Below are 15,549 nucleotides of genomic sequence, written 5' to 3' on the forward strand. Positions count from 1 at the left end.
AATGGACTTAAGCTAAACTGCAGTAAGCCACTCTTAAACCAAAGTAAGAGCATCTACATGGGGATTTGCACTGGTTTAATGAAACTGGTTTAACTAACCCAGTTTAAATTCACAGCTTAAGTTAAACTGCTGCAATTCGCCATGCACACGAGCCTTGAGAACCCCTCTTGGGTTGTTCCCCTAAGTTAGTTTGTTTTACTTCTTCTCCTCTTATGAGGATGGTGATTTCTGTTACAGTGGCTCCTGGAGGCCCAGTGTGCAAGGTGCTGTACATTCACAGAGAACGAAACAGACCCTGCTCTGCAGAGCTTACAATCTAAATAGACAAGACAGGCAAACCGTGGGAGAAAGGCAGGATTGTTATCCCCATTTTACAGGTGGGAAGCTGAGGCACAGAGACCCTAAGGGCATGTCTACCTGGGGGCTGGAGGTGTAATTTCCAGCTCGGGTAGATCGAGCTAGCACGCTAAAAATAGCAGCGCAGCCACAGTGGCAGCCATGCTGAGTACGATCCCATGTAAACCCTAGCTCCTCCCATTGCTCATGCTGCCATGGCTACCCAGCTGTTGTTAGCATGCTAGCTTGATCAGAGCTAGCATGGGTATGGCTACATCTTCCAGCTCCAGTGTGGACATACCATCAGCGTAAATCCTAGCTCTGTTGATGTCGGGGGAGTCTTGCCATTTCAGGATTTCACCCTTAAGCTTCATCTACACTATGAACCAGGGGTGTGATTCCAGCTCACACAGACATTCCTGCGCTAGCTGTCACTGAGCTAGGGCAATAGAAATTGTAGCATAGCCACAGGCTAGCTACCCCAACGACGTACTCGTGGGGTCTAGGAAGGTTTGTGCTGGCTAGCCCATGCCACTACTCACCAAGCTACTGCAGCTTCACTGCTGTTTTTGGCATGCTAGCTCAGCTGACCGCTCGTGCGAGGACATCTGTATGAACTGGAAATCACACCCTTAGCTCTGAGTGTAGACGTCATCTGACGCCTGGTCTACACTACATGGTTAGTTTGACATAAGCTGCCTTGCGTCGACCTAGTTGTGGAAGTGTCTGGGCTTAAATTTGGTTCCCATCAATGTAAGTGCCTCTACACCCATTTAGTAACACCACCTCCCCAAGTGGTGTAGAGTCACACACAGTGGATGTAATTAGGTCAACGCAGTGTCTACACTGCATTACTTATATCCATAGGCGCCAACTTTCCTCAGCACCGGTGGGTGCTCGCACCCCCCCCAGACCCCGCCCCAACTCCAGCCCTTCCCCACCCCACCCCCATTCCAACCCCTTCCCCAAAGTCCCCGCCCAACTCTGTCCCCTCTCTGCCCCATTGGACCTTTCCCCAAATCCCCACCCCGGCCCCACCTCTTCCCCGAGTGCACTGTGTTCCCCCTCCCTCCCAGCCCTTGCCGCATGAAACAGCTGTTTTGCAGTGCAAGCGCTGGGAGCTAGGGGGAGAAGCAGAGCCCGGCATGCTCAGGGGAGGAGGTGAGCTAGGGCAGGGAGCTGCCGGTGGGTGCAGAGCACCCACTAATTTTTCCCCATGGTCCCGGAATGGTCCACAATCCCCCACAATGATAACACAATCGATACAAATGCTCCTGGTGAGGATGCACACTGGCGACACAAGGAGCCAAGTTTGCACGCACACAAGTGATTTAAAGAAAAGGAGTACTTGTGGCACCTTAGAGACTAACAAATTTATTTGAGCATAAGCTTTCGTGAGCTCCAGCTCACTTCATCGGATGCATTCAGTGGATGAACAACTAAACACGGCTGCTACTCCGAAACAAGTGATTTAGTAACTGGTGGCTGTATGCCGACATAAGTTAAGTCAGCATAATTTTATAGTGTAGCCATGGCCTGAGTGTCCAGCCCAGAGTTACGCAGGAAGTCTTTAGCAGAGCCAGGAGTTGAACCCAGGTCTCTTGTGTGGTTGGTCAGGGCTTTAACCACAAATCCATTCTACCCAATGAGCTGATGAGGTTTGTGAACCAGTGACTTTCATGGCATGGCCTCTTGGCTATGAAAACCGTTGATTAAATGATGATTAAACAATTTAAATGTAGACCCAAAGGAGAAAACTATACCTTTGTTTTTCAAATTTCTTCTGTAATTTAAGATCCTTTTTAAAAAAAAAAAAAGCATTTCAGTTCACCTTTAAGGTCATACAAATCAGGGACTGGAAAGGAATATGGATCAGTGCGTAGATACATCAGATGGTGAGGTGTTCTAGCCCTGAGTCTTTGGGGGCTGCATATAATTGGGACTTGGAGAGGTAGCTGGGTCAGTTCTCTCTCTAGCAGGGAGGCGGTAGGGGTAGCAGAGCTCTTGGTGCCTCGACTCCCTGTCCTTGCCCCATCGGTGGAACAGACAGCTCTGGAGTGTATGTTCAGTGGGTGCAGTGCCCTGGGAGGTCAGCTGGATTCAGAGGCATGCTGGTTTATTTTAAGTGCTGTCTTTAGTCTTTGCCACTGCTGCTGGGCCATTATAGGAGGCTTTGCGTTGCGTTGCATTCAGGGGGATCTGTGATGAAGGGATAGGTGGCTGAACTTGCCACATTGGGCAAGTCAGTCAGGAGTCACAGTTGCCTAGAGGAACTTGTGCTGTACCATGGTCTGGCAAAGTCACCCGAGTTAGAGCCTTGGCAATGTGAACATAAGAATGGCCCTACTCGGTCAGACCAAAGGTCCATCTAGCCCAGAATCCTGTCTTCCGACAGTGGCCAGTGCCAGGTGCCCCAGAGGGAATGAACAGAACTGGAAATCATCAAGTGATCCATCCCCTGTCGCTCATTCCCAGCTTCTGGCAAACAGAGGCTAGGGACACCATCCCTGCCCATCCTGGCTAATAGCCATTGATGGACCTATCTTCCATGAATTTATCTAGTTCTTTTTTGAACCTTGTGATGGTCTTGGCCTTCACAACATCCTCCGGCAAGGAGTTCTGGCAAGGTTGTCTGTGTGCTGTGTAAAGAAATACTTCCTTTTATTTGTTTTAAACCTGCTGCTTATTAATTTCATTTGGTGACCCCTAGTTCTTGTGTTATGAGAGGTAGTAAACAACACTTCCTTATCTACTTTCTCTACACCAATCATGATTTTATAGACCTCAATCATATCTCCCCTTAGCCGTCTCTTTTCCAAGCTGAAAAGTCCCAGTCTTATTAATCTCTCCTCATACGGAAGCCTTTCCATACCCCTAATAATTTTTGTTGCCCTTTTCTGAACCTTTTCCAATTCCAATATATCTTTTTTGAGATGGGGCGACCACATCTGCATGCAGTATTCAAGATGTGGGCGTACCATGGATTCATATAGAGGCGACATATTTTCTGTCCTATTATCTATCCCTTTCTTAATGATTCCCAGCATTCTGTTCGCTTTTTTGAGTGCTGCTGCACACTGAGTGGATGTTTTCAGAGAACTAGCCACAATGACTCCAAGATCTCTTTCTTGAATGGTAACAGCTAATTTAGACCCCATCATTTTATATGTATGGTTGGTCATCCTAAGCCTAAAATGCTTTTGTTTGGGTCCTTAGCTTAGTCACGCAATAGGAGTGTCTTTCTTATGCCAGAGATATTATCTACTTTATTTGAAATTCTAGCATAGCTGCTTGTGGGCCAAATCCTCTGATCAGCTACGTACTTGATGTGAGTGGAGCTTTCTTAAGTAATCAGGAGGAAAATTTGCCCATGTCTCTTATCATCATATCTGCTTATTTGACTGACGAATGGTCCAATCCTGCTTTCCTTGTGCGCCCAAAACTAAAACTCCTGTTAACTTCAGAATCGGGTCCATGCTAAGTTTGTACTGCTCTTAATCCTAGTAGAGCTGATACAGTTACGAAGGAGCAAGCTGGATTCTCTTCTTGCCTTGTGCAGCATCAGGAAAATCATCAGCTAATTTCTGATGGGAGAATCTCTCTTATCAGTGGCAATGTGTGGAATAGGAAGCACCCAGCCAGATTCGCAGATCCTAGGTGGAGTTGGTCAATAAGAAGAATGATCGTATGACCTTTTAATAGGGCTGGCGTGATAGAACAGGGACTGATAAGGATAGAGAAGCCCAGTATGTTATTCCATCACTATGGACGAGGCCTGCGAAGTGCTGAGTTATGCTGCACAAAACAATAAAACGTTAGCAAAATATTTCAAGATTGTTTCCATTTCGCAGGTTTCAAAAAGGACTCCTTTTCCCCCATTCATTTTGCAAAATGTTCTTGATGAAATCTTTCTCAAAACGATTATGGTCATTCTTAACTCACCGAAAACCCACTGATAAAAAGTCACGAAAAATGTCCTGAAAAATTTCCAAAAAGTGAACGGTTCTTCATGGCATTTTTTGTTTTCAAAAGGCCATTTGTTGACCAAAAAAAAAAAATCTCCAAATTTTAACTGGCTCTGTCATTGGGGACCCTCAATCCCTATGGAGTTCGGTCTGCTCCGCTCTTGGCAGGATTGGGACTCACCGCTGTTCTTTCAAACCAGTTCTCAGGTGCGGGATGGACCAGCGTTTTGGAGGAAATGGATATGCAGAAGATGCCATCTTCCTTGATGATTTGCTCAATGCTAATTTCAGTTTGTCTCCCCTATGACACCTCCTGCCCCTCCACAGCCTGTGCTACAGCTCATCCATACACAGGGATGTGCCTACCTCAGGGGAGCTGGGGAACAAAGGAATTGTCAATCAAGGCTAGTTATGAAAACTCCTGCCCTCCTGGTTCCTCCTCCTCAGTCTTTGTTTCCTTCGCTCTTGAAGCACGTGGAGTCCATGACGCAGCTCTTCCTGGCCTCCCTCTCCCCCCATCTAGGTAAAGAAGGTAAAAAGAAAAGGAAGAATTGAAGGATGATGAAAGAACTGGGCATGTTAGAGGGCCCTGTGTGGATGCCAGTTGCATTCTGAGTAGACACTTGGGGACAGGAGTATCTTGGGTCACAGGAGCTACTTCCCCAGTGGTGGTTTCCACTTCATGGAGTCTGTTCCTACCCTTCCCAGCTCTCTCAAAGGCCAGGTTTGAACGTGGTGTGTCCATTCCCTTCTCCACCCTTTCCAGAGCTGTGCTCTGGCCCTGTTTGCAGTAGAAGGGGCATCAGGAATCTCTCTTGCTAGGAAGGGCAGTGCCTAGGGGGAACAGTTGCCCCACATGGAATACGTTTCCAGACTCTTTTTCCAGACCAGTCTCCTCAGCAGGATGCTTTTCCTGGGCCATGGCCCCATCCCTCTGGGAGTATCTTTCCTTCACCCATGGATCTTGTAGCCCTGTCACTATAGCCTCTTTGGTAGGCTGCTGGATCTCTGACTCGGGCTGCGCGCGGCCCCTCTCCCTGGGAACTCTGTGCAGCTCTGAGACAGATCTTGAGGAAGGGGGATACCACCTTGAGCAAACTAGAGCCATTATTGCCAGCATTTTGGTAAGGCCTTGCTTGGAATTACTGCTTTACCCTGTGTCTTTTCCCCCCACAGTTCCGGGACGTGAAATAGCTCCAGTCTAATGTGGAGGAACAGTTTGTTTGTCCCCTAGTACCAGGGTAGCTTTGAGATGTGCAGGAAGGTTCTAACCGGGGGAGAGGGGGGGGTGCTTTATGGTTTTTTTTTTTAATAGATCATGTCTTTCCGCCTGGTCCCATTGGCTATCCCCAAGCAGCAGGCCAATGATTTTGTTGGTAGGTACCTGGATACTCACAACAGAGGTCTGAGCAAGTGGTTCAGGCTGAGCTCTCTGGCGGATGTCCTTGCATTTCCTCCTCGTTCTGCTCTCTGCTGGGAGGATCTTGCCTCTTGCATGGTGTGGGGTTTCCTGCCCGTAGCGGCCAGGTTAAGCATAGATGTGGATGCCAGCTGTCAGGGCTGGGAGATGGTCTTTAAAGGGTTGCAGAGGCAGTTTATCATGCCCTCCCTTAGTCATCAATTAGCTGCGCTGGCTATACACATTTCTTTCTTTTAATCTGCCCTCGTAAATCAGTCCCTCACGCCCCCAGTCCTCTATGTTGCTTTTCTCTGAATTCCCTCCAACTTATCTGCATCTTCTTGTTACTGCATCACCCAGAACTGAAAGCAGTCTCCCGGATGAGTCATAATGAGCTGGATTAGTCCCTGTCTCCTGCTTGCTGCGTGAGATGATGTGTGTGCAGCCCAACACTGAGTTATCTGTCCTGTGGTTTTGTTGCTGCCATGTCTCACTGCGTGCTCTGCTGTCCATTCCCTTTGGACCAGCACGGGATCATTCCCTACAGTATATTCCACAGCACTTTGGCCAGGGAGCTTTAAAATAGCTTCATAATGTCTCATGTAAATCAAATAACATTTCTGTCTAGGTGGTGTGTGAGGTGAGCTATTCATAGGTTTGATTGGGCCTGGCAGGAAGTTCAGGAAATAGGAAGTCAGTTTCCAAGATTAAACTCTTCTTAAGAGGTAGAGAGAATGTTTTCTCAAGACCCGGCGTCATGAGGTCTACATGCTGCAGTTCAAGGTAAGTGGATGGGTGCTCTCTACACCTTCTGTTTGCTTGGGAGTCTAGCACAGAATGGGGACGAGGCTTGCAATGATGGAGGATTTACTCACTCTTGTGGGTAATCTTTCTTTTGTTTCTCAACTGAGTAAGAGATAAGAAGGGCAGAAGTATCTGCATCTGTCTCGAGTAACAGTTCTTTGATTAATAGATTCATAAAGTTTATGGCCAGAGGGGACCATTAGATCTTCTAGTCTGACCTCCTGCATGTCACAGGCCATGACATTTCACCTAGTTACCCCTGTATTGAGCCGAATAACTCGCATTTGGCTAAAACATCCCTTCCAGAAAGGCAGCCAGTCTGGATATGAAGACATCAAGAGTTGGAGAATCCACACCTTTCCTTGTCGTTTGTTCCAATGGTTAATCACAGTCACCATTCAAATTTGTGTTTTATTTTTAGTTTGAATTTGTCTGGCTTCAGCTTCCAGCCATTAGTTCTTGTTCTGCCTTCCTCTGCTAGGTTAAACAGCCCTTTAGTACTCAGTATTTTCTCCCCATGAAGATACTTATACGCTGTAATCTAGTCTCCTCTCTATCTTCTTTTTGATAAGCTAAACAGATTGGGCTCTTTCAGTCTATCACTATAAGGCATTATCTCTAGCTCTTGAATCGTTTGTATGGGTCTTTCCTGCACTCTCTCCAGTTTTCAACATCCTTTTTAAAATGTGGACGCTAGAACTGTGTGTAGTGTTCTTGTAGCGATCGTACCGGTGCTGTAAACAGAAGTAAAATCACCTCCTGACTCCTACTGATTAATCCTATGTTGATACTGCCAAGGATTGCATTAGCTCTTTTTGCCACAGCGTGGCACGGAGAGCTCATACTGAGTTGCTTGTCCACTATGACCCCAAAATCTTTTTCAGAATCATTGCTTTTCAGGATATGGTCCTCAATTCTGTAGCTATGACCTGATGCATAACTGCATTTGTCTGTAGTAAAATTCATTTTGTTTGAGTGGGCTCTGCTTCCCAGGTGATCCAAATCGCTCTGTATGGCTGACCCTGTCCTCATCACTATTCACCAGTCTTTGTGTCATGTGCCAATTTTGCCAGCCATGATTTTATATTGATGAAATATAGTTCATTGATGAAATAGTTCAAAATAGCATTGGGCCTAGAACCGATCCCTGCGGAACCCCACTAGAAACACTCCCATTCCATGATGATTCCCCATTGATGACTACTTTTTGAGATCTATCAGTAAGTCAGTGCTTAGCTCATTTAACGTATGCTTTATTGATATTATATAATGCTTTAATTTTTTAATCAGAATGTCCTGCTGCACGAAGTCAAACGCCTTACAAAAACAGCGACAGAGTTACCCTTTGTCAAGCAAATTGGTAATCTCTCAGAGAACGAAATCAAGTTTGTTTGACAAGACCTATTTTCCATAACCCATGCTCACTAGCATTAATTATATACCTATCTGTCAGTTCTTTATTACTTGAATCCTGAAGCAGCTTTTCCACTATTTTGCCTCGGATTGATATCCCCCTGTTGGTAAGTGGAGAGATACTGCATTGTGGTATTGTGGGGGAGGATGGAGAAAGGGGTAAAAAAACTAGGAAATAAATTCTCTTTATATGGACATGTATCAAGATCTAGAAGAGCTGATAGAAGCCTGGTATGTGAGTTTGAGAACACACTGAGTTTGACTCTGCCTTCCGATGTGAGCGCACAACTCGTTGTCACTTCAGGGAGGGCTGTACATTCATATCTGACCCCAGAGCTTGGCCTCGAGGGGATAGTGTTTAGATGCAATGTGGATGTCTTTCCAGGTCTTGAACATCCACAGTGATCATGGTGCCACTGCCTGAAAGTGTCCTACCCCTACATCAGGTTGTGTGGGGGTAAATGGGATAATTTTCTGTGTGTCAATAACATCTATAGTTATACATGGTAAGGAAGAGTAGGTCAGCTCCTCTGCGCGTACCCTGGCTGAAAGCAGAATTTCCCATTAATGGCATCACAATAGGTTGCTGTTGAAACCGATGTCACAGTTGTGATGTCTCCTCTCTCCCTCTGCATCATCTCCGCAGTTCATACCTGCTGGGACATACTAGTTGGTGGTCCCTAGATTTGAACGTCTGGGGACAGGGTGTTCTCGGTAGAGGAAACTCATATGCCCTGTCATTCTCTCAGAGCCAGAATTTATGGACCTTCAGGACATGGTGTAAAGCCTCACTTCTTGCTCAGCCTTCTTCCTTAGGATGAGTAGCTGGTTGACCTGTTATCTTCAGATGGTAATGAGGGCCTTATGAGTACTTACATCAGTTATTACCATTTGTATTACATTAGCACTGAGGAACTCCAGCTGAGATTGGGGCTCCATGGTGCTGGATGTTCTAGAAAGAGCTGCTGAGAGACAATCCCTTACCCCCAAAGACCTTGTAGTTTCTCGCCCTAGGTCATGCAGAAGGTCAGTGGTAGAATTGAGAATAGAATCCAGGTCACCTGAATGCTAGGCTAATACCCATTCTGCTGCACCACACTGCCTTTCTAGAGTCAGCTAGGACTTCTTTTGATAGTAGTAATACATTATAGTTTACATAGGGCTGTAAATTTACATGACACCTTCCAGTCCTTGATAAGACCCTGTCCCAAAGATCTAAGTAGTAAGACAAGACTAACAAACACCGGACAAGAGGCAGGGTGATGGGTCAGGACGACAAGTGTGTGGGCACTATGGACGTGGAGAACAAGGGAGGAGAGATCACTTGAAGAGGTAAGTTTGAAGGAAGAAGTTCTTTAACTGAGCACGGTCAGTCTGTTGTACTGTTGCAATATTGTCTCATTATAGCTGTGCTCAGGAACCCAGAAATGGGCTCACTGGGTACATTTCAAAATAAACTAATAGGGGATTCGAATTTCAGGGGCACGCTATAAGTGGCAAAGATCCCTTGCTCATACAGATGTCCCAAAGCAAAGAGAGAAGGGAGAGGATGGTGCATTGAGCAAATAGTCTTCTCTTTTGTCCCAGGTGGCATTTTTCATGCTGTTTGTCACTGCTGTGGTTTCCAGTTGCTTTTTAGAGATCCAGGGCAATTCATATTTCCAGGTGCTTGTTTCCAAGGCAGGTGCTCAGGTATGTGCCTAACTTTAAGCAACAGAGTAATCACATTGATTGCAACGGGACTAATCATGTGCTTAAAATGAAGCATGTGCTTAAGTACAATCCTGAATCAGAGTCTTAGTTTTTAATGCCCAGAGCTGCCATTGACTTCAGTAAGCTCTTTCCCAGGGCTGTGCAAACTCTTTGGCCTGAGGGCCACATCTGGGTATGGAAATTGTATGGCGGGCCATGAATGCTCATGAAATTGGGGGTTGGAGTGTGGGAGGGGGTTAGGGCTCTGGCTGGGGGTGCGGGCTCTGGGGTGGGGCCAGAAAGGGTGCGGGAGGGGGCTCTGGGCTGGGGTAGGGGGTTGAAGTGCGGGTGGAGGGGGGGGTGAGGGCTCCGGCTGATGGTGTGGACTTTAGGGTGCTGGAGGGTGGGATTGAGGGATTTGAAGGCGGGAGGGGGATCCGGGGTGGGGCAGGGGGTTGGGGTGCTGGAGAGGGTCAGGAGTGCAAGCTCTGGGCGGTGCTTACCTCAAGCAGCTCCTGGAAGTAGCGGCATGTCCCCTCTCCAGCTCCTATGCAGAGGTGCGGCCAGGCAGCTCTATGTGCTGCCCCATCCACAGGCTCCACCCCTGCAGCTTCCATTGGCCGCAGTTGCTGGCCAATGGGAGCTGCAGGGGCGGTACTTGGGGCGGTGGCAGCATCCGGAACCCCCTGGATGCCCCATGCGTAGGATCCAGAGGGGGGACATGCTGCTGGTTCCAGGAGCCGTGCGGAACGGGGCAAGCCCCGGACCCCGCTTCCCGGCAGGAACTCGAGGGCCGGATTAAAACGTCTGAAGGGCTGGATGCAGCCTCCAGGCTGTAGTTTGCCCACCCCTGCTCTTCCCTCATACCTTGGCGATAGAGTCGTATAAACACCCTAGCAGATAGATAAGGGACTGAGAGGCAAGTGAGTCAGACTAGCAGCATTTGGGCCAGGGGTTTTGAATGCAAGCTTCTCTTCAGGGAGGGTGAACTGGGGCATCAGGATTTGGCTTGTGTTTATTTTCGATGTAAATCCTAGAGTTGTCTGTTTCTTAAGGCAGGCTAGCTGCTATCTTATTGGCAGGCAGACAGCGCGGTATTCCCTTGGAGCCTGGGCGTTTAAATCAGGCATTGTGGGGGCACGTGGACATTGCATTTGGTTGTGTGCCCCATGGAAGGAGGGCCTTCTGTGGACATTTCGGTTGGCTTGTCTGTGTTGGGTCTGGGGCTGTGTCTGGGGGATCCTCACCATTTGCCTTTGGCCTTTGGATGGCATTTAGACAGGCCCTAAAAGTCTGTTTCCCTGGGGAGGTTATTAAATGATGCTCCACTGGCTGTTAGCAGGACGCTCATCATTTCCTGGACGCTGCTCCCCAAGTGGGGCTTGTGGATGGGCACAGCTGGATTTTATTTTTGCACAGGGGATGGGGAGAGTGAGCTGTCATTCCTAAAAACCCTAGCTCCGCCACCTTCGGCAGCCTTTGACTTTTGATGCATCATGGGTGTGGCATACAGTTCGGCCAGGGGCCCTGCAGCAATCACGACTCAGAGCTGGGGCCTGTCCCCTGGAGAGCCTTGTTTCCTGCAGGCCAGCCAAACTTAGCTGCTCTTTTTTGTTTAGGTTGCATTGGTGATGTTTAATTCTTTCTCTAAATGCAGACAATGGAGACCTTCGTGGAAATGACCGATAGGCGCGGAGCTGGCTCTGCATTGCTGATGAAATTGAGGGCTTTTGTTTTGCGCTGTTTCGCAGGCAGTATTTCGTTGTGGGCTGGATGTATTCCTGGCAAGAGAAATGATGGATGCTCTCTTTCGTTTCTAGTGGCAGCGTTTCAGATTCCTTGCTCCAGGGCAGAAGCTGAGCTAACTCTGATTCTGGAACAGCTCTGGAACCTTGGCAACTAAAGGCCACAGGGTTGTTCAGATGACAAGTGGCACAGAGTGCAGGGAAAGCTCAGGAGAACAGTTTTGTGTAGCGTGCCCTCTCTCGCTCTCAGGAAGCGGGGCGGTCGGGCTGAAAGTCCGCCGAGCGTGGAGGGAGGGTTTCATTGTCTGGGTGTTTTGCAGGCAGAATGAGCATTGGGCTTTCTGGCTATTGCTGCACAAAAGAGCAGATTGACGTGTTACATGAGGAGTGTTGGGGGTCTCCAAGACCCAGCTTCCAGGGCTTGGATAGAGAGCAAAATGCTTCAAGGTTGATCCCAGGATGGGGGATTGTCAATTTTCTTTGTGAGTCTTTCAGAGACTCTCTGGGAGTCCCCAGGATACCTCTCCTCTGCCCCCCACTCACATGGCAAGGCCCCCACATTATACCTGGCCTTAGAGGGCAGGGTAGGGCTTTCTCCAGAGCCTTAGGATGTTACTCCTGAGTTGGCCAGAGAAGGTAACTGCAGAGCAAGGCAAGGCACCCCGCCCCTGCTGCCAGGCTGCCTGCTTCTAGCCCGTCTTAGCTTGGAGACAAAGAACCTAACCCAGTCTGACTTGAAGCCCCTTGGAGAGGAGCCGTAGATGTGGCACACTGGCCGTGCCTTCACCACGCTCAGGCTGTCCATTGTCTCGTGTTGGTGAAACACGCTCATCATTCCAAAGGTGGCCTCTGCCGAGCCAGCTTGCTAGCCATTTCTATTTGTTGGCTGGCGTCATTTCCGCTGCAGAATCCCTGCCCCATGGGGCTCACTGGCCTGGCTGTTTGGGCTATGTGCAGTGAGTTTGGGGCCTTGGAACGAAGGTGTGACAGAGACTGATGTTTATTTCCCGGCCCTAGTCACGTGGTCCAGGTCAGGATTACCAAGGTCACATGGCAGAGGTCAGTATCCACTGATTCCAGGGGCTACTGTTAAATCTTCACCTTTCTCTCCTTAAAAGTCAAGCCCAAATAGAACACAATATCAACCAAAACTGGCAACCACAAACTAATACAGCCCAGTCACAAACCACGCAGATAGCCATGGGTAGGATAGGGACGACCCAGACCCTCCTGAGAGGAGGCAGGATTTTGCTGTCTCATTAGACATCTGTCAGTAGCAACCATCTCGGAACCCCATCAGGCTTCCCATTGCATGGCCACTTGTCAGAGCAATTCCTTCTGCAGGGGCCTGGTCAGCATTGGGGAGGGTCTGTCATCTGGAGCCCCAGTTGGCTGCTCTTGGTGCTTGTCATGGCCAAGGACAGGGGTTGGCATGTGCTACTCCTGCCAGCCCTGTCAGAGAGCATCCTGGGTGTCCACTGCTTCCCGCCTTAGTTTTGTCAAGACGTCTTCTGTAGCTCTTGTGCGTCCGGTGCTTAGGGGTAGCTATGGCACATCACTATGGTGTGACTGGTCTAGCTCTTACTGTGGCAGCTTGCGGCAACCCCTTTCTATCACTCTCTCCTGTATGTAGTGGGAGCAGCCATTTGGCATTCTTTGTCATAGTATTTCTTCTGTTCTGTCCCACGATCTCGTTATTTTATAACTCCTTCAGAGCCTATTAGATATGGGCACTAAGGATTCTGCCCTACCCACATGCCTCTGATCCTAACCAAGCACTGTGTGGTGGGTTGTGATATACTCCCAATGCTAAACATGAATCCCTTGAACCAGGCCTTTTTCTTTCTAGCATGCTCTTTGCTATTTGCGCTGGCTGTTTGGCCAGCCTGTTCGATGATACATCGCACGGGCTTGGCATAAGGTGCTTGAACTAATATTTCAGAGAATTGCAGAAATGAGCCTTTTGTGAATTGTTGGCCAATCTCTGGTACTAACTCATCTGGAAGCCTGTGGTGAGCAAACTGATTTACAATGGGGTATTACGTTGCTAAGAAAATTGAGTACTAGTCCTCTAATAAGAGGCAATCTTTCCTGATACAGAAAGACAGCCCCTGCTTCTGTGAGCCTGGACTGACTGAGACCTTACATGTTGTTTATCGCAAAATATTTCCATAGTGACGTATCTGCGACCACTTTTTTTTTCTTTTTTCTTTTAACTTCCAAAAGCGTCTCTCATGCCAGTCGATCTCACTGTGAACTTGTTATCAGTTATACCCCCAAACAATTCAGGCTTTAATAAATCCATTGGTTAACTGTTCAGATTCTCGTGTCTTAGCTCTAATACCCAGGTATGTAATGTCATGATCGTTGGTCTCACCTGGCAGCTGCTTTCTTGTAACAAAAATGTGCCTTCCCCAAGCGAACTGTCTGTCGTATAGATCACAGTATAGTTGAAATGCTTTGAATAGCTTTGTGCACCAGTTTGCGGTCTCTGGAATGGAATGTTTTGTCAATAGCCTCTGGGCCTGCCACAGGTAACAGTATGGAGGGTCTGGCCCTCTCAGTTTGCTCTGCAGTACTTCTGGCTTATAGGAAAGTTTGGAAGTTCTGCTAGCAGCTCTTTCAACTCTCTGCCAGATTCCCCTCTGGTCTGAGGGATTCCGGTGGCTTCTTTTGCTCCATTTGTGCTAGAGATACATACGGTTCTCCTCTGATGCCAGGTGTCAGAGGAAAAAGGAGTGCTGGGAAGGGGCTGGTCAGTATTAACCTGGTCCCAATCGTATGGTGAGGATGAGGGTTACAAAAGGTTATAGCCCGGTTGCATGGCAGGAGTTGGTATCTGCTGACGTCTGTGGCTAACTGTGCTAGGTCTCAGTGCATTTTCCCGTAGGCAGGTGTCCATATTGCATAAATCACCATAGAACCATAGACTTCAAGGCCAGAAGAGACCATTAGATCATCTAGTCTGATCTGTGGATCACAGGCCACAAATTCTATTTGGCAACCTTCTTTGCAGAGAGACTGAGGACCGAATGGGCCATAGAGACTCAGCTGCTCTATGGAGGGCAGGGCTGAGACATGTTGAAGAGGCACGTGTGTGGGAGAAGAGGGCACTACTGCTGCCCATGCTCTGATTGATCTTTCATTGCCAGTCCGGCCCTTCCAACCACCCCCAAATTGACATGCAAAATATTTGAATAAGGGGGAAAAATGGCTGTCCCCATCTGCCTCCAGTGTGCTGGGTTTATCTGTCCATCTCTGGGTTACAGGGGTTCCTTTTACAACAGCCTTTGAGACTCCCCCAAACAAAGGAGGACAGCATTAGGAAGGCAGTACCAGCCAGCAAAGGTGGGAAAGAAATGAAATGCTCCCCCCAGAGAGCCATGCTGTGGTATTTGAATGGCAGATGCTGCTGCCCATTGGCTGTGAGACCAGCCCGTACACACAGATCTGTTCAATCCAATTTTGAGGGAGAGGGGTGAAAAAAACAGGCGATTGCCTTCCTGAGTCTCAATCTGGTAGGTTTTAGTTACAGCCACTTTAGGATTTGGGCAGCGAGCGCAGCAGCTTTGGCAGCCGAGCGCGGGGAGAGCGGATGAGCCGCACACTGACGACATCAGGAGTGGCGAGCCTGCCAAGCCGCCGGCATCTGTGGGATTGCAGGGGGCACGCAGGTGGTGGGCAGCCTCTTGACTCACTTGGTGAAGGGGGGCTTGACCAGCCCTTCCCTCAACTTCGTGGCCCCTGGAGCATGTCTCTACGGAGTGCGGAGGGAAAGAAGAGAAGCCCTTAGTTGTCCACAGGGCATGCAGAGTCTTTGCATATTCTGATGGACATTTTAAGTTGCCTTATCTCCATAACCACCCCGGATCTGGGCATTCCAAGCGGCCGTGGAGATAAGTGGATTTCCAACAAGCTCCTGGGTAGTCTGACATTTGCACGTCTCCTTATTTCCATAGCGACCACCAGTAAAATAAATAGGGAGCAACTTTCCATGCCTTGCGGTGGGACACAGAGGGGCACTCGAGTTGCTGTGGCAACTGGCAGCAGATCTGGAGGCATATCGCATGGAACTGCATCAGGCCTGGCGCTTGGGGCCCCGCTGCCCTCATGGTGTGGCTGGTGCTCAGGTCTGTGTTTCCATCTCATCAGCTCCCAGCGGGGGCAGTCCTGGTGCTGGATGAGGTGCCAGCCA

At 48.6% G+C, this 15,549-nt stretch overlaps 1 protein-coding gene across 10 annotated transcripts in view; it reads left to right on the forward strand.

The window, feature by feature from the left end:
* The window catches only part of CXXC5 (CXXC finger protein 5), a 98,113-nt gene that overhangs the window by 52,019 nt on the left and 30,545 nt on the right, over positions 1-15,549 (forward strand). Inside the window, exon 1 of one of the 10 annotated variants that reach the window (XM_043520793.1) lies at positions 6,062-6,483. The exons of 8 other annotated variants lie outside the window; for them this stretch is intronic. The gene's annotated coding sequence lies outside the window, so the exon portion shown is untranslated. Of the gene's footprint in view, positions 1-6,061; positions 6,484-9,225; positions 9,250-15,549 lie in introns of those variants that run through there. One more of the 10 variants, XM_037907378.2, reaches the window with a different exon arrangement.

The sequence above is a fragment of the Chelonia mydas genome, chromosome 8 (assembly GCF_015237465.2).
Source record: "Chelonia mydas isolate rCheMyd1 chromosome 8, rCheMyd1.pri.v2, whole genome shotgun sequence".
Lineage (NCBI taxonomy): Eukaryota > Metazoa > Chordata > Testudines > Cheloniidae > Chelonia > Chelonia mydas.